Source organism: Papio anubis, chromosome 14 (genome assembly GCF_008728515.1).
Source record: "Papio anubis isolate 15944 chromosome 14, Panubis1.0, whole genome shotgun sequence".
Taxonomy (NCBI): Eukaryota; Metazoa; Chordata; class Mammalia; order Primates; family Cercopithecidae; genus Papio; species Papio anubis.
The window spans coordinates 84,602,234-84,629,588 of NC_044989.1; positions in this window are offsets into that span (position 1 = coordinate 84,602,234).

Genomic DNA, 27,355 nt, shown 5'->3' on the forward strand with positions numbered 1-27,355 from the left:
AGTAGTAGGAGTAGAAGAAATAATGGAAGGGAAGGAAAAAAGGAGGAAGAAGGAAAAAAGAGGGAGGCAGAAAGGAAAGAAAGAAGAAAACAAGAAAAGAAAGAGAGAAAGAGAGAGAAAAAGAAAGAAAGAAAGAAAGAAAGAGAAAGAAAGAAAGAAAGAAAGAGAAAGAAAGAAAGAAAGAAAGAAAGAGAGAGAGAGAAAGAAAGAGAGGAATGAAGGAATAAGAGGAAGGAGGATGGAAGGAAGGAGGAAAGAAAGAAAGGAAAGAAAGAAAGAAAGAAAGAAAGAAAGAAAGAAAGAAAGAAAGAAAGAAAGAAAAGAAAAGAAAGAAAGGAAGGAAAAGAAGGAAAGAAAGAAAGAAAGAAAGAAAGAAAGAGAGGAAAGAAAGTGGAAGGGAGGGAAGGAAAGGGGAAGGAAAGAAAGAAAGGAAAGAAAGAAAGAAAGAAAGAAAGAAAGAAAGAAAGAAAGAAAGAAAGAAAATGGAAGGCATGGAAGGAGGGAGGAGGAAGGAAGGAAAAGAGGAGGAAAGAAAAGGAAGGGAGGAAAGAAAAGAGGAAAGAAAGAGGGAAAGAAAGAAAGGAGGGAAGGAAGGAAGGAAGGAAGGAAGGAAGGAAGGAAGGAAGGAAGGAAGGAAGGAAGGAAGGAAGGAAGGAAGGGAAGGAAGGAAGGAAGGAAGGAAGGAAGGAAGGAATGGAGGAAGTGGAGGGAAAGGAAACAGGAAGCCCATTGGAATGGATGGATGGCCACCCCTCCCTCTCCACAATATATCCTCTTTTAAAAACTCTTGCCATTTAAAAACTTTTTTCTTAGCATGGAAACCATGACTCCACCATCATCTCCAAGATTTGTGTTCTTTTTTTTACTTCTATTAGAATATAGCCTTATATATGCTCCCTGGATCATGGATACAACTGCCTAATGCATAAGAATATTCTATGTGCCCAACACATAAGAAATCTCTCTCACACACACACATTTGAAAGCCTGTCTGCTTTTCTCAAGTATCTCATGTCTATACTTTGAAGACACACATCAAAGATTTATTTCCCCCATGAAGACTGTCAGATTAATCTCCATATCAACCAGTTTTGTCTGAATCATTTCAGTAAATACAATTAGCTCAGGGAGTTTATGAAAATTTTACCAAAGTCATAGAGTTAGCAAGAGATAAAGTCAGGGTTTGAATCCACGGTGTCTGATTATAACAGGCAAACTCTGGCATTCACATGACAAACTAGAACACAGAGAAAAATACATCCATGCTTTTAATTGCAGTTTGAATTCTTCCCTGTTTTTTGCTTGTTTGCTTTTGCATTTACATTGTTCCTTTTCAGAATGCTTCCAAATCCTTAAATTCTAAGGACTGAATCTACCACTTTGTATATTCTATATTTCTTAGATTTAGATTCAGAGTTAATTATTGTCATTTGACTATCAACTTTGATGCAGACACCTAGTACAATTTTTCCATGTACTCTTATCAAATCTGTCAGACACTGAAATACACATATTATTATTTGTGCTTTTCAGACTTGGTCACTATTTAAATCATTATAGAGGGTAAAAGACTGAATATGAATATAGGGGTCGTGACATCAAGCTCCAAGTTCTTTCCATTACAAAACTCATTGCTTAACATTATACTAGATACAGAAAGGACATTTCATTAATGCTTTTTAGGTGAATGAATAGTTTTGAAAAAAGAATTCAATGACAATGTAATAAAAATCACCCAAGTAGAGATCTGTATTATGATAATACAAACGTCCTACAAATCAATCAATTACATGGTTATCATCGTGAAGGGAATGCAAAACTAAAGAATATTTTGAGAAGGAAATTAAGCAATGGTCCTTGAAAGATTAAATAGTACAGAGGTGCAGGACAGAATAAATTGGGAGAGACTAAATGGACAGAATGACAAAATGGACAGCTAGGAGACAATTGTAGCTCAAATGTGATATATTAAAGGAATGCTCTTGCTACTGGTCAGAATTTTAAAGTGTCCACTTCTCCCTATATAGCACGAATGTTCTGAATTAAAATTGAGACTGGCTATTTACACATTCATCCTCTTGTCACTTTAATCTATCACCACTTATGTATCCCCTGTGGAATTTGTATACATTTGTAATTCCCCATGAGATAAAGTGGAACAGGATAGAATAGACCATGTTTTACTAATCTTTGAATCCTTTAAGACAACATCACTCACACTGTGTCCAAATGAAGTTCAGAAATACGGCAGGAAGTTCAGTTGTGGTGGCTCATGCCTGCAATCCCAGCACTTAGGGAGGCCAAGGCAGGTGGATTGCTTGAGCCCAGGAGTTTCAGACCAGCCTAGACAACATGGCGAAACCCTATCTCTACAAAAAATTGAAAAATTAGCCAGGCACAGTGGCACACACCTGTAGTCCCAGCTACTCGGGAGGCTGAGGTGGGAGGACCACCTGAGGATAGAGAGGTCAAGGCTACAGTGAGCCATGACTGCTCCACTGCACTCCAGCCTGGATGACAGAGTCAGACCCTCACTGTCTCCAAAAAAGAAAGAAAAGAACAAAAACAACAAAAAAGAAAGAAATACTATGGCAGAAAAAAGCACGTGTCTGGTATAGAATTTTTCAAAACTTTACTTTCCTAACAAATCTTATGAATTGCCAAGAGGGAGATATGGTTTGCAGGTTTCCTCAAACTTTTAGGACCACAGCTTCTTATCTGTACTCCTTTGGGGGTGCTTATTCCCTAGGGATCAATTTCCCTGAGTACAGAAGAGATAACATTGTTTAAAAGATTTCTCATAGTGCTACAATTGAAGGTGTCCTCTAAATATTCATCAAATGAAAGAGTGGCTCTGTAAAAGTAATCACATTTTATACTTTAATTATGTTGTTTTACAATCTCTCTGGAATTTTAGTGTTGCTACTTATATTGTGATGTTGTTTATACAACTTAATTGCCTCTACATTTGTTGACCCATGTCAACAAGAAGCACACATCACATTGTCTCATATTGGATAGTATGTTTCTAAGCCTAGGTTCAGTCATTTTGTAGAAGACAACATCCACAGAGTCTCAGCGGCTTAGATAACAAAGGCTTATTTCTTGCTTATGTCGCCAGTCCTGTGCAGGTGGTCCATGGCTCTGGTCCATGTTATCTTCATTCTAGGATCCAGCCTAAGGGAGCATATCTGAAACATGCCAGTCTCTTGACGAAAGGTAAAGAGAACATGGTGAACCCTCACAATGTGTTTTAAAGCTTATGCTCTGATGTGTAAGACATCACTTTCACCCATACTTCTTTGGACTAAGCAAGTAACACAGCTAAACCCCTGTCACAAGAAGAGGGCAGCAAATAGTTTAACATAAAAAGATCCATCCACTATGCTGAGTTTTTTTCTTCTAATAAAGCCCAGGTCTTATAAAGAGGTAACAGAGTAAATTATCAAATCATCTTGGCTTCGACATTTAGCAGGCACAGTAAAGAATGCAATTATTACAGTTTTATTTTTTAATCCCATATTCTAATAGACATACTCAATATTCAGATTTACTTTCATATGAATTTCCTTATAAGAAGCTACGTGCTTCTGTCTCTGGAACATGAAAAGTCCATCTCTTCTTCCTCCTTCTAAAGATATAGTGAATTTAGGGAATAATATATTCTGCTTTTAAGTAGTGGTAAATACCCCCATTCTAATCCATTCCTTGATTGCCAAACACAATTGATGCTGATTAAAGATACAACAAACTAAAAATATTATTTGTCTGTGTAAAAGTAATTTTAATCACGAACCTTAAATCGAACTGTTTACAATGTATGCCTGTTTACTCTGCAACACAATAAGGATTATGTGTTCCATAAAAAGTCAGATAAACTGTGTTGAAAGTTTTATTTTATCACAACAGTAAACTCTGTTCACATAATCTACATATTGCTTTGGAATCATGAGTCATCTGCTCACAACCTAGAATAATAATGATCATGGCGATGTACAGCACGTGGTTGATAAAGTTTTTCATCTGTACCTTGAATATACCATGAGTCCACTGATGATCATAAACCTCTACCATTTTGTTCCATTTAGTAAAAGTTACATTTTCTTGACTAACACAAGCTATTTCTTGCATAGTAAATGTCCTAATTCATAAGGTCGATAGGATATATAAAAGCAAATGAATAATACATGTAAATGCAAGTTTGTCATCATCATATAGATTCTTATTTTGTGTAATTAATAAAAGTTCTACTTTGACCAGAGCCCCCAAAAATTGTATCATATAATCTGTAGTTTATACACTAGGAGATTAGTTTAAAAACGCAAAATGAAGTGGGCTATCATTTGTAATTAAACACATATAAAGCACTTGTTCGTAAATTATTTTCTTTGTGTATAAAGTAAAGCAAATATAAGGGTATCCACAGAACAATAAGACTCTCATCTAGTTAGTTTATGGCATGTTTTCTTGAAAGGAAGGAAAAGAAACAGATTTGGAACTATTATACCGAGGACTGAACATGACCACAATACACATTGGGAATGTACTGTGCGTATGCCTATTATTCAAAATGTCTACAGCTGCTCCCGCAAAAAGTTTGAGGGAAATAGGCAATTATATGGTTTGTGGAAGTCAGAATTTTTAGAACTTAAAAAAAAAATTTAGGTATTATCTAGGAACATTATGTTATGAAATTCTGGGAATACCATCTCCCTTCATTGTATGTGACTGGCACATCTGAGTGATACATAAAATACAATGAAAATGGTGCCCCCTGCAGCATGAAATTAGCAATATCACATCCACCTCTCATTTGGAAACTCAGACCCACAGAGAGGAATCCTCCGCCCTGACAGTTCCAGATGCCTAGGCTTGATGTAGGAAGGGTAAGTCCATGAAAAGTTGGTGTTGACAAGTCGTCCATGTCATCTGAAATTCCACAAGTATGATCTTGTATCTGTGTTGAAGACTTGTTCATTTAGGATTGAATTTCTTTTCCCCATTATTTATTTGTTCAGTGTTCGAGAAATAAAGAAGAAAGTTAGTTTTGGTAGAGGAAATAAGTAGGATCTCCCAGGTCTTAGTAGCTGCTCTTTGGATTTTTAAATCTACCCCTAAAACTGAAGTATTTGGTTTCTTCTTATGGTGTATGAAGAAACATCCAATGTGTATGAAATACCTACTCTGAGGCAAATTTTAGTCTGCTCTAATATTACTTTATTATTTGGTTGCATTGTACAGACACAAGCTAATGTGGTAGCAATCTAACAAAGAATGTGGACAAATTTAATGGAAAGCAACACCCAAATCCATGTGATAGAATAAAACAGGATTTAGGAAAAACAGAAGTGGATAAGAAAGACAAAACAACACTAATTTAAGTTAACACCATGAGCTAGACGTTTTATTAGCCTTCTTGGCTTTCGTTGTTGTTGTTCTTAATAAAAGAAACTGTCAATTTTTAGCTACATACAAGGCACAGGAATCGAAAACACATTTCTCAGCTTCCTTTGAAACTAAGGTGTGGTTATGTGACTGACTTCTGGTGAGCAAAATAGAAGTGTGTCACAGCTTCTTAGAGATGCCCTAGAAAGAATGGTATCGTGTGCTGTTTGCACCTTTCTTCATTACCGTTTTTTCCATCCTGCTGTCTGGTACACAGACGCGTTGGTTGGAGTCTGACAATGTGTCAGAGCAGTGAATTGAAACTGACCTAAGTCTCTGACATCTTTGAGGACCCACATAGCAACCCTGGATCTCCCATCTCAGAACATTTTTCCATGTAGTCAAAATAAACTTTTATCTCATTTAAGCTACATCATTTGAGGCTTTTGTTATCTGCAACTAAACAGAATCCTAACTGATATTCTCTTAATTTACAGATGTAAAACCTGGGAACAACATAAAATGCCTATTCAATTGCAAAGTGGTAGGAAGAGCAGTTATACAAAAGCTATTTATGACTGCAAAATCTGTATTCTTTCCCAAAGAATACAAAGCTTTCTGGTTAGCGTAGAGTGATCAGAAAGAGAAGATAGCCCAAAGGCAATTTTAAAAGGGAGCTAGATTACAGTCTTTGAGGTCTGAGGTAATCACTCAAATCTTATTCACTCAACATTGACCACAGCAAAATTTTTTGCTAATCATTAGTTATGGATGATAAATAAGTAATGGGCAGTCAAAACTGATTCTTGGATTTTTATTCTTGATTAGCTAAGTAAATCGTGGTGGTGCTGTTTGTGCAATTGATAACAAATACAAAACCAATCCATTACTTAAGGTTCAGTACTTGAGCCCTCTCAGCGTCCTCAACCCTTTGCTATGATACCTTCTCCACTTGGTGCTCTACCCACGTATGGCTGAGCTGATACCTAAGGTGAAAGACAAAGTCTTCTTTATGTTTACCTCCACTTTTCGCAAGCAGATGGAGTCTCTCCACATAGCCACTATGGCTGGGAATGTGCTGTGTCTCACTTAAAGCCAGCAATGTCAGACTCATACCCAAGGCCCATGACATACTACCTGAGTATTGCTGCCAGTTATTCAGGGTCCAAAGGCTCTTTAGTCAGCAAGTGATGGATCCTGCTAGGAGGAGGTCCTTCCTTTCAAGGCGGTGAGTTGCCTTCTGGCCCAGGGTATGTCTAGAAATGTTATCCAGAAGCTAGGGCCTAGAAAGGGGCCTCATGACTCTGACTAGTGCCCCATCCTACTGTGGCAGAGCTGGTGTCCAAAACGCAAGGCAAAGTCCTCTTTACCCTTCCTTCACCTCTTCTCTCCTCAAGTGGAGGAAGGGAATCTCCTTTGGAGCCATGAGCTATGCAGCCTGGGGTTGGGAGAGTGGTGGCACAAGCACTCTCTTAGCTGCCCCATCTGTTGTCTCTGTAGGTCACATACCCCTGCCACCAAGTCCACAGGCTCTGAGCCCAGTTCAGCAATAGGACTCACCTAGGAGTTGCAATCCTTGTGACCTAGACTGCCTTTCAAGTTTATTTAGGGCCTCAGAGCCATTTAGCCCACAGTGGTGAGGCTTTCTAGAACTCAAGTTCTGACTTGGGCGTTCTGAGTTGCCCACTGGGTTGGGCAATTCCTCTCTGGCTATGGCTGGTTTAAATGTTCCCTTCATGGGTAGGCATCAGTTGAGTTCAGCCTGGTTTTGCTTTCTACTATGACAGGGCAGCACTAACTTCAATGTGATGTCTTACAATTGCTGCACTCTCCCCATCCCAAATGCATAATTCTCTCTCTATACCACACAGTCACTGCCAGAATGTGGGTGAGGGGTGGTGTTGGTGATTCAAGACTGTTTTTTTTTACCCTCCCTCTTTAATGCCTCTTTCAGTGATATGAAGTCAAAACCAGGTATTGTGAGTGCTCACCTGATTTTCAGTTCTTACGAAAGTGTCTTTTTGCGTAGGTAGTTGTTAAATTGGTGTCCTTGTAGGGCAGATGGTTGATGGAACCTTCTATTTGGCCATCTTGCTCCAACTGTCATAATTTTTGAATAAATAATGAACATAAACAATATTTGAAGATTGAAATAACTAGTGGATATGAAAATATCTATTATTCCTATTGATGGCAAAGTCATAGTTATTGCTAAAGCTACTGTGGTTTATTGGCTACATGTATAATTAAATGAAATACTAAATTTTAATTACAAGTTAGAGAAAATAATGTGTAATTTTTTTTCTCTTCCAAGTACATGGACCAAATGAAGATGACCTGCTATATAAATGGAAGATGCTGACTTCAGTGAGAACATCTGATAGGAGCAGAAGACTCTGCCTGAGTCCAGGTTGCACAAAACCCATCACCTTTCACCTCTTTCCTCTTCTCTATTCTCATTCTATGTGGGATAAGCGTCATCTCCTGGCTCTAGGGGAACAATATTTAACCCAAAATGACCAATAAAACGACCTATGCCTCCTAGGAGACCCTCACACTTTCTCACAGGATGTGAATATTAAAATTATTTTTGTTACCTTGTGATGTGGAAGAAATAACTATTTTTTAAGACTAGAGCCAATATGCAGAATAATACAACTAAAGGACAGAGAGGAACTTGGTGCAGAGGAAATAATGCAGTCTTTGATCAAGTCTCTCCTGACAACAGCTATCTCTGGACTTTATGTTACACCTCCTTTTCTTAAACCATGTTGGGTCTGGTTTTCTAGCACTTGCAAATGACATATACATGTAGTATGGAAGTTTCAGGAAGATATTCTAATGGAAGCAATATTTTAGTTGAAGCCCAAGGATAGATTTGAATTAACTATTTGGGATAAAAGAAGAGAGGTAATTTTCCAAGCAGAAGAAAGAATATGTACCCGGGAAATATGGCTGGGGAGAACACAGTGTGTATGAAAGAAAGAAACTGATAAAATGTCAGGTTAATCAGAGCACAAAGAACAAGGGACCGAAAGCAGTAAGGGGAGGATGGAAAGGAGCGTGCACAGCTGTGGAGTCAGATGTAAGGGCTTTGGTCATTATTGTAGGAGAAACAAGATGTCATGAAAATGATTGAAGCGAGAGAATGACATGATAATCTAAGTATTTGGGATCACACTATCCATAATATGCAGATCAAATGAGAAGTACAGGATAACCAGTTAAAAAGCTATTGCAAAAGTTGTCTTAAAAACCCTGAAAAAGTGAGGCAGGAGTCACAGAGAAGATACCATGACAGGAGCAGAGGTCAGAGTGATGTGGAACCAAAAGCCAAGGAATAGGAATGGCTTCCAGAAGCTGGGAAAGGCAAGGAAACAAAATTTCCACTAGATTCTCAAGTAGGAAATCAGTTTTCTCAGTAACGTCACTTTAGCCCCATAAGACCATTTCACACTTCTAACTTCCAGAACTGTAATATAATAAATTTGTATTCTTTAAAAAAAAAAAAAAAAAAAAAAAAACCCAGCAATTGCAGTCATCCATGAGAAAGGTGATGATAGCTTGCTTGGACCAGTATGCTACACTGTTGCAACAGTAGAAATAGAGAGAAATAGAAAGAAATTGAGAAATATTTAGGAGCTGAAATTGATAGGTCTTGATGATACCAAACCTGACCTCTAAATGTTGGACTGCACCAGAGATTCATTTTAGGCTTTCTTCTTTAGTTCCAGTCTTTCCCTAGAATATCTCATCCCATTCCAAATATGGTCTCCAGCCCTGACTTCTTCAAACTCTGTATTACATTCATTCTATTTCAAAGTCTCAAAGTCATTTCCAATCTGTCCATCACCACTACCACCCCACTTTTGTCACCATCACCACTGACACCTTTCCCACATCAGTAAGTGACACCACCCTTCTATCTAGTTGCCCCAGCCTGGGAGTCATCTTTGATTTCCCTTTTTTCCTCATTCCCCACATTGAGCAATTTCCTACTTATGGTTTTCTCTATCTTCAAAACACTTCTTTAATCTCTTTATTTTCTCACCTCAACTACAAATACCCAAGTCCAAAACACCATCGTCTCTCACCTGAATTAATTCAAAAAAATGCTTAAATGCAGATCTTGCCTCTGCACCTTCCAATCCGTTTTTAAAATAGGGTCAGTGCAATAGTTAAAAATACAAGCCCTACAATGTTTTTTCTGCATATTACGGTAGCCATATTATCATGCTTCATTAGCTTCCCTTTACATTTCCTTCTCTGCTTTCTCTTTTCCTCTTAGATACAATGTTCCAGCCATGCTGGTCTTCTGGACACCAAATCTCTTCTTATCTTCAGACCATTGTGCTTGCTGTTTCCTCTGCCTGAAAAGATCTTCACTTCTAGCTCACACGTTCCCTGTTCACAATCGCCTCCCTGAAGACTTCCCTAACTATGACATCTAAATTCAGCTTCCCCTATTCCATCCAGTGTCTCGCTATGGCACGTTTGGTTTCCTTGTGAACATTTTTCAAAATATGTACCTGCTTGCTTGTTATCATCTCCTTCCTTTCACTACACATGCTGCATGATGACAAGAAAGTGGTTATTTATACCACCATGCCCCTAGCACTTTAGAAAATGGTGGTGCTCAGGAAGTACTCAGTAATCATTTGATGAATGAAAAATAAGGGAATGGATTAGCTGTGATGTGTGAAGAGAAATGAAGCTTCAAAAATCATCCCTCAGTTTCTGGTTTGTTCCTTGACAGATGGCTATGCCAATTACTGACAGAGGGGATTCCAAAAGAAGACCAGTCTTAGGGGAAAGATCATGAATTTTGAACAGTGGACTTGGATATGCGTTTGAGACTTCCATGTGAAGATACAAAACGGGCAACTGAATTTATGGGTTTAGAATGCAGAAAACACAATTGTGTTGGACATAGAAATGTAAGTAATATAAGTGGCATACAATCAGGAACTGGATATATGGGCATAAAGATAGGCTTGGGCATGTCCTGATGATATTTTCGTGTGATTCTCCAGCTATTTCATCTGCATGTCTTCTTCAAAATATTATTGTCTGCACAATTTGTATTTTCCGAAAGCATCTTGCACATGCATTGCCTTATGTCTACTGTCAATTTCAATCAAATATTGCCAAAAGGTATCCTTGAACGAACGCCTGTGTATGCCACTTTACTCACCAAATTACACTCATAGATAAACCAGGATCCATTTCCTCTTAACATTTGGTACTTTTATATTTTCATTTCACTCATATTTTCTCATGATGAGTAAGCAGGGGCTAAACTGAAAGTCTTCCACTGATTTGACAATGAAATAAATATTTCTTCTTCCTTCGATGGCTTGATACAGTCTTCTTTGGCAATCCTATATTCAAAAACCAGAGTTTTTTGATCCAATGAGGGAAAAGAAATAAAGCTGTAACAAGAGAGACAGTCAATACATAAAAGGTCTCCTACCACCACTCTCTAATTATTTTTGTTTTGTTTGTTTTAAACATATTGCCTAAGGGTTGGGATGTTACCTGGTCAGGCAAGCAATGTGAGATCAGCCCTCTGGACTCAAACACCTAGTATATTCAGTCTGAGAAACTCATTTCATGGAGGCAATTAGTTCAACTAACTGCTTGATTGCTCTGGTAAAATTGGCCAGTTGTCTGACCTTCTATAGAACCTGGGAAGAAATTTTCTTCCCCCCATGAGTCTGGCAAAGATATTGTTTCTGCTTTCTCCAGATCAAAGGGGAACATCAGACTCCTGGGGCTTAAGTGACCCAACATTTTGTTGCATTAGCAGATTCAAGGAAAATATATGGGAAGAAACGCTCATTTCAGGATTCAGTGAAAATCCAATCATTGAACTTTGAGGGTACTTTTTGAATTGTAATAAACACACTTTGAAGAGGATCTCCTAGTCATATATAGACAAATTCAGTAAATACATTATACCTGCCAGTGAAAGTTCACTATTTTAGCTAGTGCTTGCTGCTAGTGACTTCCAAATTGTTGATCCCCAGAATTGTTGGGCAGACTTTCAGGATGCTCCAGAGGAGAAAATAATGCCAATGAGGCAAGACTTAAATTTGCATAGCATTTTACTTTTTATAAAATGCTTTTTATTATCTTAGTTGATTGTCTAAATAATCCTGTGATGAGGGCAGGAGTTAATATCTCTATTTTAAAAAATGAAAAAATAGCAACTCAGAGATGTTAGGTAACTTTTCTATCCTTGTAGCTAATTAGGGATGGATTCAGGCCTGTAATGCATTTTTCTTTGCCCCTAAATCCAGTGCTCTTTCTGCTGTGCTCCACTATTCCCTCTCAAAGCTCTTGAAATCAGAACTCACATTTAGAAATGTTTTAGTTTTCTATCTCCTCAACTGCAGTGGATGTGTATGTGCATGTAAATGTATTTAAAAGACACTGTGAATTACTTAAAATGCATTTCCATTGTTCAGTTCCCACCTATGAGTGAGAACGTTATGCACATGTACCCTACAACTTACAGTATAATAATAATAAATAAATAAATAAATAAATAAATAAATTAATTAATTAAAAAAAAAAAATATAAAAAAATTAAAAAAAAAAAAAATGCATTTCCAAATGATTTTGAATGCACATATCTAAATATACAAACTAATTAAACCTGCTAAATACATTTATTTTCGTACATTCTAAAAACTGGTAAATGTTTGTATCATTAGACAGAGAGATATTATCAAATGCATTTGAAAAATGCACATCAGGCAAAATTCAGAAAATGTGTATAAGGTCATTTAGCTAGCATGTGGTTGAGCTTATATTTATCCAGACTTGACATTGTCTTCAGCAATGCTTGTTTTCAGGTGTTTTACACAAAGAAGGGAGAGAAGCACAGGTTTCCAGCATGGGATTAATTAATAGAGGACATTTAAGAATAGTCAATGGCTTTGTCTATCAGAGAGTCAGTTCTGTAGCATCCACTCTGGGTGAGACTGTCTTGTCAGGAGCTCAGTGCTGTTGTTTGGTAAGTGCACTTCCTGCAAAATACAAAGGGGCACCCACCTGACATAAAATCTCCTTGTGGAGCAAGATGGGATTTAACAAAGGCTCAGTACATTTATTCAGGAGGATACCATGAAGATAGAGAAAGATTTTTTAAAAAGAGATGGGTCAAAACCAGCAGAAGAGGGAAGACTGGTGGCTTTGAGAGAAAATATTTTACAAATAATAGAAATAAGAGGTCAGGACCTGCTGGAGCCAGAACCTGTCTGTCAGCAGCCCTCATTCTCCTTCAGGTCCCTCTACAAATCCTGATAGCCTCTGGCCACATTTAAGGTGTAGCTAGTGCCTTCAAGTAAAGCACAGCTCCATTTTCTGGGTGAAGCAGGGCATGCCAATCTAATACTCGGGGAGCTTGGGCCAGTCCAACAGCTGTTTTTCTACAGTTTTGATGTCCTGTCTTGCTCAATCCTCTGTAATTTGAAACTCTATGGATGCAGCTCCAGAACAAGGGTAACAATGACCATAAAAAAGGCTTTTTTGGAACACAGCCATGCTCATTCAGTTACACATATTATACACCTGCTGTATCCCTGCTTTTGTTTCACAGTGGCAGAGTTAAGTAGGTGTGACAGAGACACATAATGTCCAGGAATCTAAAATACTTCTCTTCTAATCCATTACAGAAAAAGCTTGGCAACCCCCGCTTCGGACCTATTGTATTCCCTGAACCTCTTCACTTCACTAGTCCCCTGCCTTGCCTCCCTGCTCTGGACTTGCTAGAATTTCTAATTCCTGCCTCATCTTTCAAGATTTTCCTTTTTTTGAGATACTTGAGATACTTTGGTTTTGATAACCTATCTGGAATCCATAACCACTAACACCCTGCTTCACAGCACAATCTATTAAAAATACATCTGTAAGTCTTATTCGATTAGCATTTGTTTTGCTGAGGAAAAAAAAATGATGACTGTCTGCCTCATGTCTCCTCTTGGCTTAATTAACACATTAGCAGCTAATAAAGATGCACAGGGTACCATCACATGACATGGTGGTGTGTTTGCTCATGTTTGCCAGAACTGGAGTTCTCTACCATGCTCAGTGAGATGAACCATTCTTACAGAGGATACTACAGAGCACAGAAGACGGTTATGGGAACTGGAAAAGAAAGGAATAAGAAACAACATGCAAATCTGTCTTAATGCTAGGAAATGACTTAAGTTTGTGTGAAGAAACAGAGGGTTTAAAAATTAATCATTTTTACAGACTTACCATGTTTCAACTAACATGCTTATAATTGTATTGCCATGATCACACATAATCATCAAAATTTCTCCCAAGAAGCAGGGATCTTGCTTATTTTACAGATGAGAAACCAAGGCACAGTAGGGCCACATAGATACCAACTGGCAAACCAAGGATTAGAACCCATTTCCCTGACAACACTGCTTGTGGCAGTGACTGCTACGCTTTACTGTCTCCCTCAGCTCCACTTTGCAAGATCCAGTTAAGACGATCAGAAATTTGCTCCGCAAATCAAAAAAAAGAAAAACAAACAAAAAACAGGGCTAAGTGTAAATCAGTCACAATGGTGTGGTGAGGAAGAAGAGGAGCAACGGATTGAGTGAGAACATATGTTCTACATCATTTGAAAGGAAAAATTTACTGATATTATTCATACACTGTGAAATTCAGTATAAAATTAGCCTGACTGGGGTCTCATCCAAAGGCAAATTACCTTTTGAGGAGTGTCTGAAAGACTGTATGCCTATCAAAAGCTCTTCAAAGACAGTAATGTTCCAGTGCACACAATCACATCCCATAGGAAAAATTAAGTGGGAAAACACACCAGGATCCCATTGATCCTCTACTCCAGTTTATTCCTTTTACAGATGTGGATATTGAAACCCAAACAAGGAAGGTGAATGGCCGGGTGTCATACAACTGCTTGTGGCAGAGGCCAGGTTACATTATAATTTCTGTCACCCTATGACCCATGACACAGTGACTAATGCATGGACTTTGGAAGCAGACAGACTAGGGGCTGTAACCCTGAGGAGTTGGACTGATGGCTGGTAGTGAGCTGTTCTCCTCTTAATGTCCCTCTCCACCTCCAGAAACACAGAGAGTTTGTCCCTTCTCATTGATACCTTAGCTCAAATTAGTTCATCAGATGCCACTAAAGATAATTACCACTAGCACAGAGCTTTATATTCTACAAAGTGCCGTCACAATGATGGTTATTATTCATATCTAACAAAGGAAGAAATCTGTATGAAAAGAAATAAAGAAACTGCATCTATGTCATCCCAAGAGGCAATGCCCTTCCTCCCACCTGGGCCTGACTCCCAATAAAGAAAAGAGACATTCTCACGGGTGCTCTAGAAAGGCATACCCCTTTCTTCCTCAGGGCTTTTGCTAATCACAGTCTTTCGTGGACTTAGCACCTATTCACGGGTCAGATATCATTTCAAATTCTTTATGAACAAATTTTCTCTGGTTTCTCAAATCACCCTGAAATGGAGTCCATTGTACTTTTACTAGTGGAGTTTATGTGAGTTTTTAAGAATGGAAAGGTCTTACTGTAGTCACTGATTCAACAAACCTGATGGCAGTTCTAAAATATCCAAAAAAGTGTTACCTAGATCGTGGCAAATCCTCACAAGAATCCTGTGAGACAGGCATCATCATCTCCATGTGCACATAAGTAAATTGAATCTCTTTAAAGATTAAGTAACTTGCCACAGGTCACAGTGTAAGTGGAAAAGACAGAATTCAAGTAGTTTGCTCTACATTATGCTGCTTTTTTTCTCTTATAAAGTCTTGTCAAATCCCTATGACAACCAAACAAAACTATTGGTAAGGTAGATTGATCCCATTTTATCCATGGGGAAACTAAAGCATGGAGGGTCAAAACTATTTGTGAAGCGTCATAACTAGTAAACTAGAGAGTCAGGATTCAGATTGAGTTTTCTGATTAACTTTTGCAGTTTCCTCTGGTGTTTTATCAAATGCCCCACTGACACCTACATGTCTACTCATTTCAGCAAATAATCTTGCTTTAGGAAACGATTGCTAGGGATACAGAGATGTGTTTCTGAAATTCCATTATCCTTTGCATCTAAATTATATACATATAGTTTATGATTAGGGTGGAGATAAGTGGGAAGATTTCTGCCATGAGCTACAGAATAACAATCTGATTTGCAGTTCTTCAATTTTGAGATTTCTCTGGAGAATTAATCTGCATTCCAGGCCCATAAAAGCCATTCTGGCTGTTCATATAATATTTCCAACACATTTGTAATAATAATTCTCTTTTATTTCCCTGTAAATGGGGATATGCTGCTCAAATAGACCATTTTTATTTACCTTGTGAGTCATATATGAAAAAAATACAGCCAATTTGAAAGCAGCACAGCATTTCCTTGGGGTCTTTCACTGAAGGAATTGCATGATGCATCAGACTTGATGGCAAATGAGACACAGAGGGGCCCACTGATGCACCAAATCCCATTTTGGGAAGTCTGTTTCAGTAGAAGGTTGCAAACAAGCCATTATTTTGTCAGTTGGAACAAAAGCCCTGATTAAAAATTAAAATACATTCTGTACTGATAAATATACAGCTGCCTAATTACTTGCAAGATTTATATTTTGCTGTGTTAATTCCCTCATAATGGTTATTTCTTACTCCATATAAACCAGAACACCATGAGCTTGACAGGGACAAGCTTCAGTAAACATTTGGTTGTGCCTTTCATTAGACAGATCAGTTCCTGATTATTAATGTTTTCAAAATCTTACTTTAAAATATTTCTCCAGGAGAAAACTGTGTCCCTTCCATCACGTGGCATTCAGTGTAGGCAGAAATGTGTCTTTAGAGACACCTAATTATGGCTAATTTAAAATATAATATCTTCTGCCAACTGGATCTTCTAACATGCCATCACTCAACTTTCCTCAACATTCACATATATACACAACCATAACATAAAGCAGTAAGAAAACAAAACAAAACAAAAAAAACACTAGAATAAATAAAACAAAACAAAACAGAATAACAACTTTTAGTAGCTTACAGGAATTTTTGCAGACTGAGATGGAGAAGAAAATGGGAGCCGTAATCAAAGGGAGATTACAAAGATAAATGAAAGAGGCATTAGTAGAGTAGGTAGCCCCAAGGGTCCATCTCTCCACAGAAAGATGTAAAAATCACATAAAAACTGTCAGTATCAACTTTATGAGAACACTGATAAACAGTCACAAGTTTACAGCAATCAAGTAAATGCTGAATCAAGGAAATGAACCTTTAAAATGGTAGGAACGCTTCGTCACATTTTTATTTGCCCTTGCCCCATCTCCTCCCTGGCTCAGCTCAGCAGCTGACTTGAAGACATCAGTCCACATACCCAGTGTAGGACTCTGAACCCTACTTCTACTGTGGAGTAAAACAAACTTTATTTGAAAGTATTGGGTTTGTCTGTCCTAGACTTTTTAAGACTATCTCAAGGCCTGGCACAAGGCACTTGTGTTTGTGTCAGTAATTAAGAACTTACTCAGGGGAGAAAAGCAGTAGATATTGCTCAAAAACACAGTAAGTTAAATTACACACGGCTGCCTGGGCAAAAGACTATGGCAGAGACATACAAAAGAGTCTCAAAACATGGAAGGAAAAACTAAGGATGAAGTTTCTTGAGGAAATTAGGACATTAAAAAGTGCCTGTGTGTACTAGGGACCTTAGGGAGTCACACACATGCCCAGCACAGGAGGCATGCTCAGAAAAGACTTGAGAATTCCTTAAGCCCTGAGGTTTCACCTTTGGCTGATCTCCAATCTCAGCACAAGCAGAAAGTGAAGCCTAAGATAGAGTTGTAAACAGCCAGGCTAAGCAATGAAGCACTGCCCCAAGAGTACCCCAGCATAGAACCAAATCTCTTCAAAGAGAATATTCTCTGTGAATATTCTCTCTCCTTCCCTTCTCTTCTCTTCTCTTCTCCTCTCCTCTCCTTCTTCTTCCTCTTCCTCTTATTCTTCCTTTTCTTCTTCCTCTTCCTCTTATTCTTCCTGTTCCCTTCCTCTTATTCTTCCTTTTCTTCTTCCTCTTCTTCTTCTTTCTCCTTATCCAGTCTGAAGGGAAGAATAAAAGATGAATGAAGTAAAATGAATAGAGCCTAAGAGACCTATGAGACACCATCAAGCATAGCAACACACACATAATGGGAATTCCAGAATAGAAGAAAGTCAGAAAAAGTATTTAAAGAAATAATGCCAAATTCCCAAATTAACAAAAGATGCAAATTCACATACTCAAGAAACTCAATGAATTCCACAAAGAATAATTGCAAAGATAGCCATGCCAAGATATATTATCAAATTGTTGAAAACCAAGAACAAAGGGAAATTTTTGAAAGCAACAAGCCAGAAGCAATTTTCATGTACAAGGGCTACTCAATAAAATTAACATCAGATTTCTTATCAGAAACCATGGAGACCAGAAGACAGTAGGGAGACATTTTTAAAGTGGAGGAAAAAAAGTACTGTCAAACAAGAATTCTATATGCACAAAATAACTCTCAAAAGTGAAGGAGAAAAGAAGATATTCTCAGATAAACAAAATCTATAGGAGTCTATCGCTAGCAGACCTGCCCAGAAAATGATAAAAGAAGGCATTCAGACTGAAATTAAAAGACATTGGACAATAACAAGAAGCCATTTGAAGAAATAAATAACTCTGGTAAAGAACTATATAAACAAGTAAATATAGAAGCTAGTATTATTATACTTTTTTTTGTAACTTTTTGTATTAGTTTGTTTTCATGCTGCTGATAAAGACATACCAAAGACTGGGCAATTTACAAAAGAAAGGAGTTTTATTAGACTTACATTTCCATGTGGCTGGGGAAACCTCACAATCATGGCAGAAGGCAAGGAGAAGTAAGTCACATCTTACATGGATGATGGCTGGCAAAGGGAGAAGTACTTGTGCAGGGAAACTCTTCTTTTTGTAAACATCAGATCCCATGAGACTTACTCATAATCACGAGAACAGCATGGGAAAGACCTGCCCCATGATTCAATTACCTCCCACCAGGTCCCTCCCACAACATATGGGAATTCAAGATACATTTGGGTGGAGACACAGCCAACCATATCATTCCACCCCGGCCCCTCCCAAATCCCATCTCCTCATATTTCAAAACCAATCATGCCTTCCAACAGTCCCCCAAAGTCTTAAATCATTTCAGTACTAACTCAAAATCCACAGTCCAAAGTTTCATTTGAGATAAGGCAAGTCCCTTCCGCTACGAGCCTGTAAAATCAAAAGCAGATTAGTTACTTCCTAGATAAAATGGGGGAATAGACATTGGGTAAACACAGCCATTCCAAATGGGAGGATTTGGCCAAAACAAGGGGGCTACAGACCTCATGCAAGTCTGAAAGCCAGTGGGGCAGTCAAATCATAAACCTCCAAAATGATCTCCTTTGACTCCATGTCTCACATCCAGGTCACACTGATGTAAGAGGTGAGTTCCCATGGTCTTGGGCAGCTCCATCTCTGTGGCTCTACAGGGTACAGCCTCCCTCCAAGCTTCTTTCATGGGCTGGCATTAAGTGTCTGCAGCTTTTCCAGGCACACGGTGCAAGATGTCAGTGGATGTACCATTCTGGTTTAAGAAGGAGGGTGGACCTCTTCTCACAGCTCCATTAGGCAGTGCCCCAGGAGGGACTTCATGTTGGGACCCTGACTCCATATTTTCATTCTGCACTGCCCTAGCAGAGGTTCTCCATGACAGCCCCACCCCTGCACCAAACTTTTGCCTGGACATCCAGGCATTTCCATATATCCTCTAGAACCTAGGTGGAAGTTTCCAAACCTCAATTTTTTACTTCTGTGCACCCATAGGCTCAAGACCATATGGAAGCTGCCAAGGATTGAGGCTTGTACCCTGTGAAGCCAAGGCCTAAGCTCTACATTATCCCCTTTCAGCCATGGCTGAAGTGGCTTGGACACAGGGCAGCTAGTCCTGAGGTTGTACACAGGACAGGAACCCTGAGCCTGACCCACAAAATCACTGTTTCCTCCTAGGCCTCCAGGCCTGTGATGGGAGGGACTGCTATAAAGACCTCTGATATGCCCAGGCTACATTTTCCCCATTGTCTTGGGGATTAACATTCAGCTCCTCATTACTTATGCAAAGTTCTGCAGCCAACTTGAATTTCTCCTCAGAAAATGGGTTTTTCTTTTCTATCACATTGTCAGGCTGCAAATTTTCTGAACTTTTATACTATGCTTTCTTTATTAAAGTGAATGCTTTTAACATCATCTAAGTTACCTCTTGAATACTTTGCTGCTTAGAAATTTCTTCCATCAAATACCCTAAATCATCTCTTTCAAGTTCAAAGTTCTACAAATCTACAGGGTAAGGGGAAAATGCTGCCATGCTCTTAGCTGAAACATAACAAAAGTCACCTTTGCTCCAGTTCCCAGCAAGTTCCTTATCTCCATGGACTTTATTGTCCATATCATTCATTATCAGGCTTTTGGTCAAAACCATTCAACAAGTCTCTAGGAAGTTCCAGACTTTCCCACATTTTCCTGTCTTCTTCTGAGCCCTCCAAACTGTTCCAAATTCTGTCTGTTACCCAGTTCCAAAGTGGGTTCCACATTTTTGGGTATCTTTTCAGTAGAGCCCCACCCTACTGGTACCAATTTACTGTATTGGTCCATTTTCATGCTGTTGATAAAGACATACCCGAAGCAGGGAAATTTACAAAGGAAAGAAGTTTAATTAGACTTACAGTTCCACAAGACTGGGGAAGCCTCACAATCATGTCAGAAGGCAAGGTGGAACTTGTACAGGAAAACTCCCCCTTTTATAACCACCAGATCTCGTGAGACTTATTCACTCTCACGAGAACAACATGGGAAGAACCTGCCCCCATGATTCAATTACCTCCCACCAGGTCCCTCCCACAATACGTGGGAATTCAAGGTGAGATTTGGGTGGGGATTATGGCCAAACTATATCTCTTCTCTTCTAGCTGTCTAAATGGTTTAAAAGAGAAATGCGTAACACAGTAATTGTAAAGCAATGTAATGGATACACAATGTATGAAGATGTAATTAAAACAAAAAAATATAAAGGATAGAGATAGACTTGTATTATAGGAGGTTTTATGCTATTGAATCCAAGTTGGTATCAATTTAAAGTAGATTGCTATATATTTAGAATATTAATTGTAATCCCCATCATAACCATTGTGAAAAAATATACATGTAAATAAAAAGGTGATCAAATATGGTACACTGCAAAATATCAATTAAACACAAAGAAAGTTAGTAATAAAGGAAATAAGGAAGAAAATAGGTTAAAGACATATAAAAATTAGCAAAATGGTAGTAAAAAGTTCTTCACCAGTTATTATCTTAAATTTAAATAAGTTAATATTTTTAATTAAAAGGCAATTATGAACATACTCAATTAAAAAACAAGACTTAGTGACATTCTGTATATAAAAATTCACTTTAGACCCAAAGAAACAAATACATTGAAAGAGAAAAGATGAAAAAACAATATTCCATGCAAATAGTAAACCAAAGAAAGCCGATTGGCTACATTAGTACCAGACAAGTATACTTTAAGTAAAACTCTGTTACAAAAAAACAGAGAAGAACGTTATATAGTAATAAAATGGCCAATTCACCCAAAAGATGTAACAGAAACATATATGCAACTAACAACAGAGCCCCAAAATATATTAAGGAAATATTTACATATTTGAAGAGGGAAATAGATAGTTTTAAAATAATAGCTGGAGACTTTATTACTTCATTTTCAATAATGTAAAAATATCTCAAAAGAAGTTCAATAGGAAATAGAAAAACAGAACAACACTGTAAACCTAACAGGCTCCACCAAACAATAACAAAATACACATTCTTCTCAAGAATGTGCATAGAGAATATTTTCCAGAATATACCATTTAATAGGCCATTTAAAAAGTTTTGATGGACTTTAACAGGTTGAAATGATACAGAATATCTTCTCTGACCACAATGAAATGAAGCTAGACATCAACAACTGAGGGAAACTAAAAAATTCACAAAATATGTGGTAATTAAACAACACACTCTTAAATACCCAATAGTTCAAAAAATAAAACACAAAAAAACTGTAAACTACTTTAAGATGAATTCAAATAAAAATACAACATAACAAACATGAAGAATGCAGAGAAAGCAGTGCTAAGAGGGACATTTATAGCTGTAAACACATACACGAACAATAAAGAAACATCTCGATTAATAATCTATCTTTATACCCTAAGGGACTAGAGCACAAACAAACTAAACTGAAACCTAGCAAAAAGAATGAAAAAAAGAGCAGAGACAAATAAAATAAAGGGGAAAATATAGAATCAATAAACCCGAAGTTGTTTCTTTGAAGATATAAACAAAAAAATTACAGACTTAGCTATATAGTTTTTAAAAGGGTAAACCAAAACCACTCAATGAAGAGGGAATATTCTCTTCAACAAACTGCTGGGAGAGCTGAATGTACACATACAAAATAAATGAAGGTAGAACCCTACTTTACATCACTTACAAAACTTGAACTGGATCAAAGAGCTAAATACAAAAGCTAAAACAATTTTAAGTCTTAGAATAAAACATAACACGTAAATCTTCATGACCTTGGATTGGCAATGGCTTCTTAGATACAATATGAAAATAAAAAGCAACAAGAAATAAGATCAATTGGATAAATTTAAAATATCTGTGCATCAAAGGACATTATCAATAAAGTGAAGAACAACCTGAAGAATGGAGAAAATATTTGCAAATTATATATCTGATAAAAGAATCTGATACTCAGAATATGTAAATAATTTTTACAACTCAACAACAAAAATAAACAACCCAGTTGAAAAATGGGCAACATATTTGAATATACATTTCTCCAAAGAGGATATACAAATGGCCAACAACCACATGAAAAGATACTCAATATCATAAACCACTGCAAATCAAAACCTCAAAGAAATACCACTTCACACCTATTAAGATGGCTATAAAGAAGAGAGAAAGGAGGAAAGGGGGGAGGGAGGGAGAAAGAAAAGTGCTGGCAAGAATGTGGAAAAATGGAACATTCATACATCTCTGGTGGGAATATAAAATGGTGCTGTCACTTTCAATAACAGTTGGGTGGTCCCTCAGAAAGTTAAATATAGAGTTATCATATTGTCCAGCAATTCAACTCCTAGGTATATACACAAAAGAATAAAAAATAGGTACACAATAAATACATGTACATACATGTTTATATCTTCATTGTGGTTAATAGTAACAAAATTGAAATGACACAAACTTCCATCAATAGATAAATGGGTAAACAAATTGTGTTATATACAATCAATGGAATATTATTCAGCCCAAACAAGAAAATGAAGTGGTGAAACATGCTATAATGTGGATGTATCTCAAAAATATTGTGCTACGTGAAAGAAGCAAGATACGAAAAGTCACATATTTTGTGAATCCATTTATTAAAAAATGTTCAGAATAGATAAACATAGAAACTGAAACAAAATGGTAGTTTTCACATTCCTGGGAGAGGTAAGAAATCAAAAGTAACTGCTTGATGCATATAGAGTTTCCTTTTCATCATCACTGAGATGATGAAAATGTTTTGGAATTAGGCAGAGATGTTGGTTTCAGTACATTGTGAATGTACTAAATTCCAGTCAGTTGTTCACTTTGAAATGACTAATTTTATGTCATTTGAATTTCACTTTAATTTTTTAAATTAAAAATAAATAAAATAAAGAATAAATGGAAATAAAGGTCATATATTACAAGCACCCAGCTAACATCATACTTAATGGTGAAAAGCTAAAAGATTTTCCCCTAAGATTAGGAACAAGACAAGGATGCCCACTGTCACCACATTCAACATAGTACTGGAAGGCCTGGCCAAAGCAATTAGGCAAGACAAGGAAATAAAAGGCACCCATATTAAAAAGGAAGAAGCTAAATTGTTTCTGTTTGCGGATGACATGATCTCATATATAGAAAACCCTAAAGATTACACACAGAGAGAGAATATTAAAACTATTAAATTCTGTAAGGTTATAGGATATGAAATCAACTTACAAAAATTAGTAGCATTTGTATACATTAACAATGAATTTCCCAGAAAAGAAATCAAGAAACAGTTCTATTTATAAGCACTCCAAAAAAATTAGAAAAATAATTAACCAAAGTGGTAAAAAATCTATACACTGAAAACTATAAAACATTGATGAAAAAAACTAAAGAAGATCACTGGAAAGGTATTTCATGTTCAAGGATTAGAAGATGTTAAAATGTCCATACTACCCAGAGCAATCTATAGATTCAATAAAATTCCTACCCAATAAAATTCCTACCCAAATTTCAATAACATTTTTCACAGACATAAAAAAAGCAATTCTAAAATTTATGTGAAACCACAAAAGATTCTGGATAGCCTAAGCAATCTTGAGCAGAATGAACAAAGCTGGAGGTATCACATGACCTGATTTGAAAATCTACTACAAAGTTATAGCAAATAAAAAATGGTACTGGCATAAAAACAGACACATCGACCGATGGAACAGAATAGAGAGCCCAGAAATAAATCCACACATTTACAGTCAATTGATTTTCAACAAAGTTGTCGAGCACACACTATGGGGAAAAAGCAGTCTCTTCAATGAGTGGTGTTGGAAAAATATTTTCCTCATGCAAAAAAACATAATTATACCATTACATCATATACAAAAATCAACTCAAAATGGATGAACTATTTAAACATAAGACTGAAACTGTAAAACTACTAAAAGAAAACATAGGGGGAAACTCCATGATAGCAATCTGGGCAATGATTTGTTTAATATAACCCCAAAAGCACACGCAACAAAAATAAAAATAGATAAATGAAATTACATTAAATTAAAAACCTACGCACAGCAAAGGGAACAATGAATAAAGAGACAATCTTTGGAATAAAAAATAATTGCAAACCATACATCTAATAAGAGGGTACTATCCAAAATATATTGAAAATTAAAACAACTCAATAACAAGAAAACAAATAACCTCATTGACAAATGAGCAAAGAATCTAAATTAACACTTTTCAAAAGAAGAAATTCAAATGGCCAACAGACATGTGGAAAAAATGCTCAACATAATGATAAGAGAAATGCAAATTAAAACCACAGTCACCTCACATGTTAGAATAGCTATTATCAAAAAGATGAGAGGTAACAAGTGTTGGTGAGGATATAAAGAAGAGGGAACACTTGTACACTATTAGTGAGATGTAAATTTGTATACCCATTATGCAAAACAGCACAGAGGTTTCTCAAAAAAATTAAAAATAAAACTACCATGTGCTCCAGTAATCCCAGTTATGTGTACATATCCAAAGAACACAAAATCAGTTTATTAAAGAGATACCTGATTTCTCATGTTCATTGGAGCATTACAATAGCCAAGATATGAAATCATTACAGTAGCCAAGATATGAGCATTACAACAGCCAAGATGGACACAACCTACCTGTCAATCAACGGATTAATTGACAAGGAAAATATAGTGCGTATATACACAATGGAATATTTTTCAGTTTTAAAAAAGGTAATCTGGTCATTTGCAACAACATGAATGACTCTCCCAAGCTAAGTGAAATAAGCCATCCAGAAAGACAAATACCGTAAGATCTCTCTTATATGTGGAATCTAAAAAAGCCAAACTCATAGAAGCAGAGAGCTACTATGGGCTGGGGGTTGTAGGATATGGAGGATTTTGGTCAAAAGACATAAAATTTCAGTTAGAAAAGAGAAAAAAGCTCAAGAAATCTATTGTATATCATAGTGACTGTCGTCAATAACAATGTAGTGTTAGCCCACTATACCTATGGGTTTCACATCTGTGAGTTCAACTAACCATGGAACAAAAATATTAAAAACCAAAAAAAAGGATGGTTGATTCTGTATTGAACATCTACAGACTTTTTTTCTTATCATCATTCCCTAAACAATGCTGTATAACAACTATTACATAGCCCTTACATTGTATTAGGTATTATAAATCACCTAGAAAGGATTTAAAATATACCTGAGGATATGTGTCGGTTATATGCAAACACTACACCATTTCATATAAGGGACTTGAGCATCCATGGATTTTGGTGTCCACAGGGGGTCCTGAAACCAATCCCCTATGGATACAAAGGAAGGACAGTGTTATATACTTGAAAGTTGCCAAGATAGTAGATAAGTATGTGAAGTAATACATATGCTAATTAGCTTGATTTAGCCATTCCACAATGTACACATATTTCAAAACATCATGTTGCACATCATAAGTATATACAACTTACATTTTCAATTAAATAAATAAATGGAAGAGATGACAAAGATCTACAAGAGAGGTGGTATGGTGAAGTATAGCAGGGAAGGGCAAAGGGAGGTGAAGTCACAGACAAAATGTGAAGCACATTTGAAACATGGGAGGAGAGAGACTGTTTTCTTCCATCCTGACCTCTACAATTTATTCTGTACATAGCTGCCAGATTTACCAAAAAAAAAAAAAAAAAAAAAAACCTGGACATCATATTCCTGCACCTTATGCTCAAATTTAGCAGCTTTTATTCTCCCCTGTCAACTCCCATTGCACACATGCCAGCTCCTCCATTCCAACTTGGCCTAACCTTTCCTCTCTGCCTCCTGAAACTTTCTCTCCCTACCTCACCACTCCCTGAAACACAATGTGCCCCAGCATCCTTTTCCACTCGCTGAACACCATAATATTTTTTACATCTCTATACCATTACTCATACTGTTAACCCTTTTGGATGAATCTTCTTACTTAGCTCAAATATCATTTTTACGATATTGTTGCCAAGGAACAACTAAGCTGAAAGTAGCTCATGGTAGTGAAGGGTATAAGCTATCAAACTTGGATATATGTCAATCATGTACATGTGGACTCTTTTTCTAATTTTGGTGAGTCTCGATTTCCTCATGTGTTTAATGAGATTACTAATATCTCATTAATTTTTCATGATAATAACATTAAGAACCTATGCAGAGCTCCTCTCACTTGGCTGATATGCAATAAATGTTGTCTACTCACTTTCCCAGTGACCCATGAGAAGTATATAGTTATTGCAGTTTGAAAAATAGCAATAATTTCTCAAATGGGTATGGTGTCAATATTTCAAAGCATCTTTCTTTTTTTAACTATGCAATACATTTATGTAGTTCAAAAATCAAAATGTCTAAAAAGAGAAAGTATACAGTAAAAAGTCTTGTTCTCCCTCTTTTTCTAGTTCTACTCCCACTACCAGACACTTCCTAGGGTATCCTTCCATGGTTTCTTTGTGCATACACAAACAAGTACAAATTTGTTTTCTATCTCTTGTTACACAAATTGTGGCATAAGGTGCGTATTTTCTGCTGTTGAATTTTATTTTCTTTTCTTTCTTTTTTTTTTTTTTATGGTGGGAACTGAACAATGAGATCACTTGGACTCGGGAAGGGGAACATCACACACCAGGGCCTATCATGGGGAGGGGGGAGGGGGGAGGGATTGCATTGGGAGTTATACCTGATGTAAATGATGAGTTGATGGGTGCTGACGAGTTGATGGGTGCAGCACAGCAACATGGCACAAGTATACATATGTAACAAACCTGCACGTTATGCACATGTACCCTAGAACTTAAAGTATAATAATAAAAAAAAAAAAACGAGGATCCAAAAAAACCAAAATCAATAAAGAAAGAATAAACAAAGCATCTTTACTTACAGTTTCTCATTTGATCTGCAGAAAAATATTTGTTATCTATTAAGATAATGTGAACTAGAGAGGACAAAATCTAAACTCCAAGTGACTTTAACAATAAATTTATTATGTTTCTTTATGGAAGTTTCTGAGGCAGAA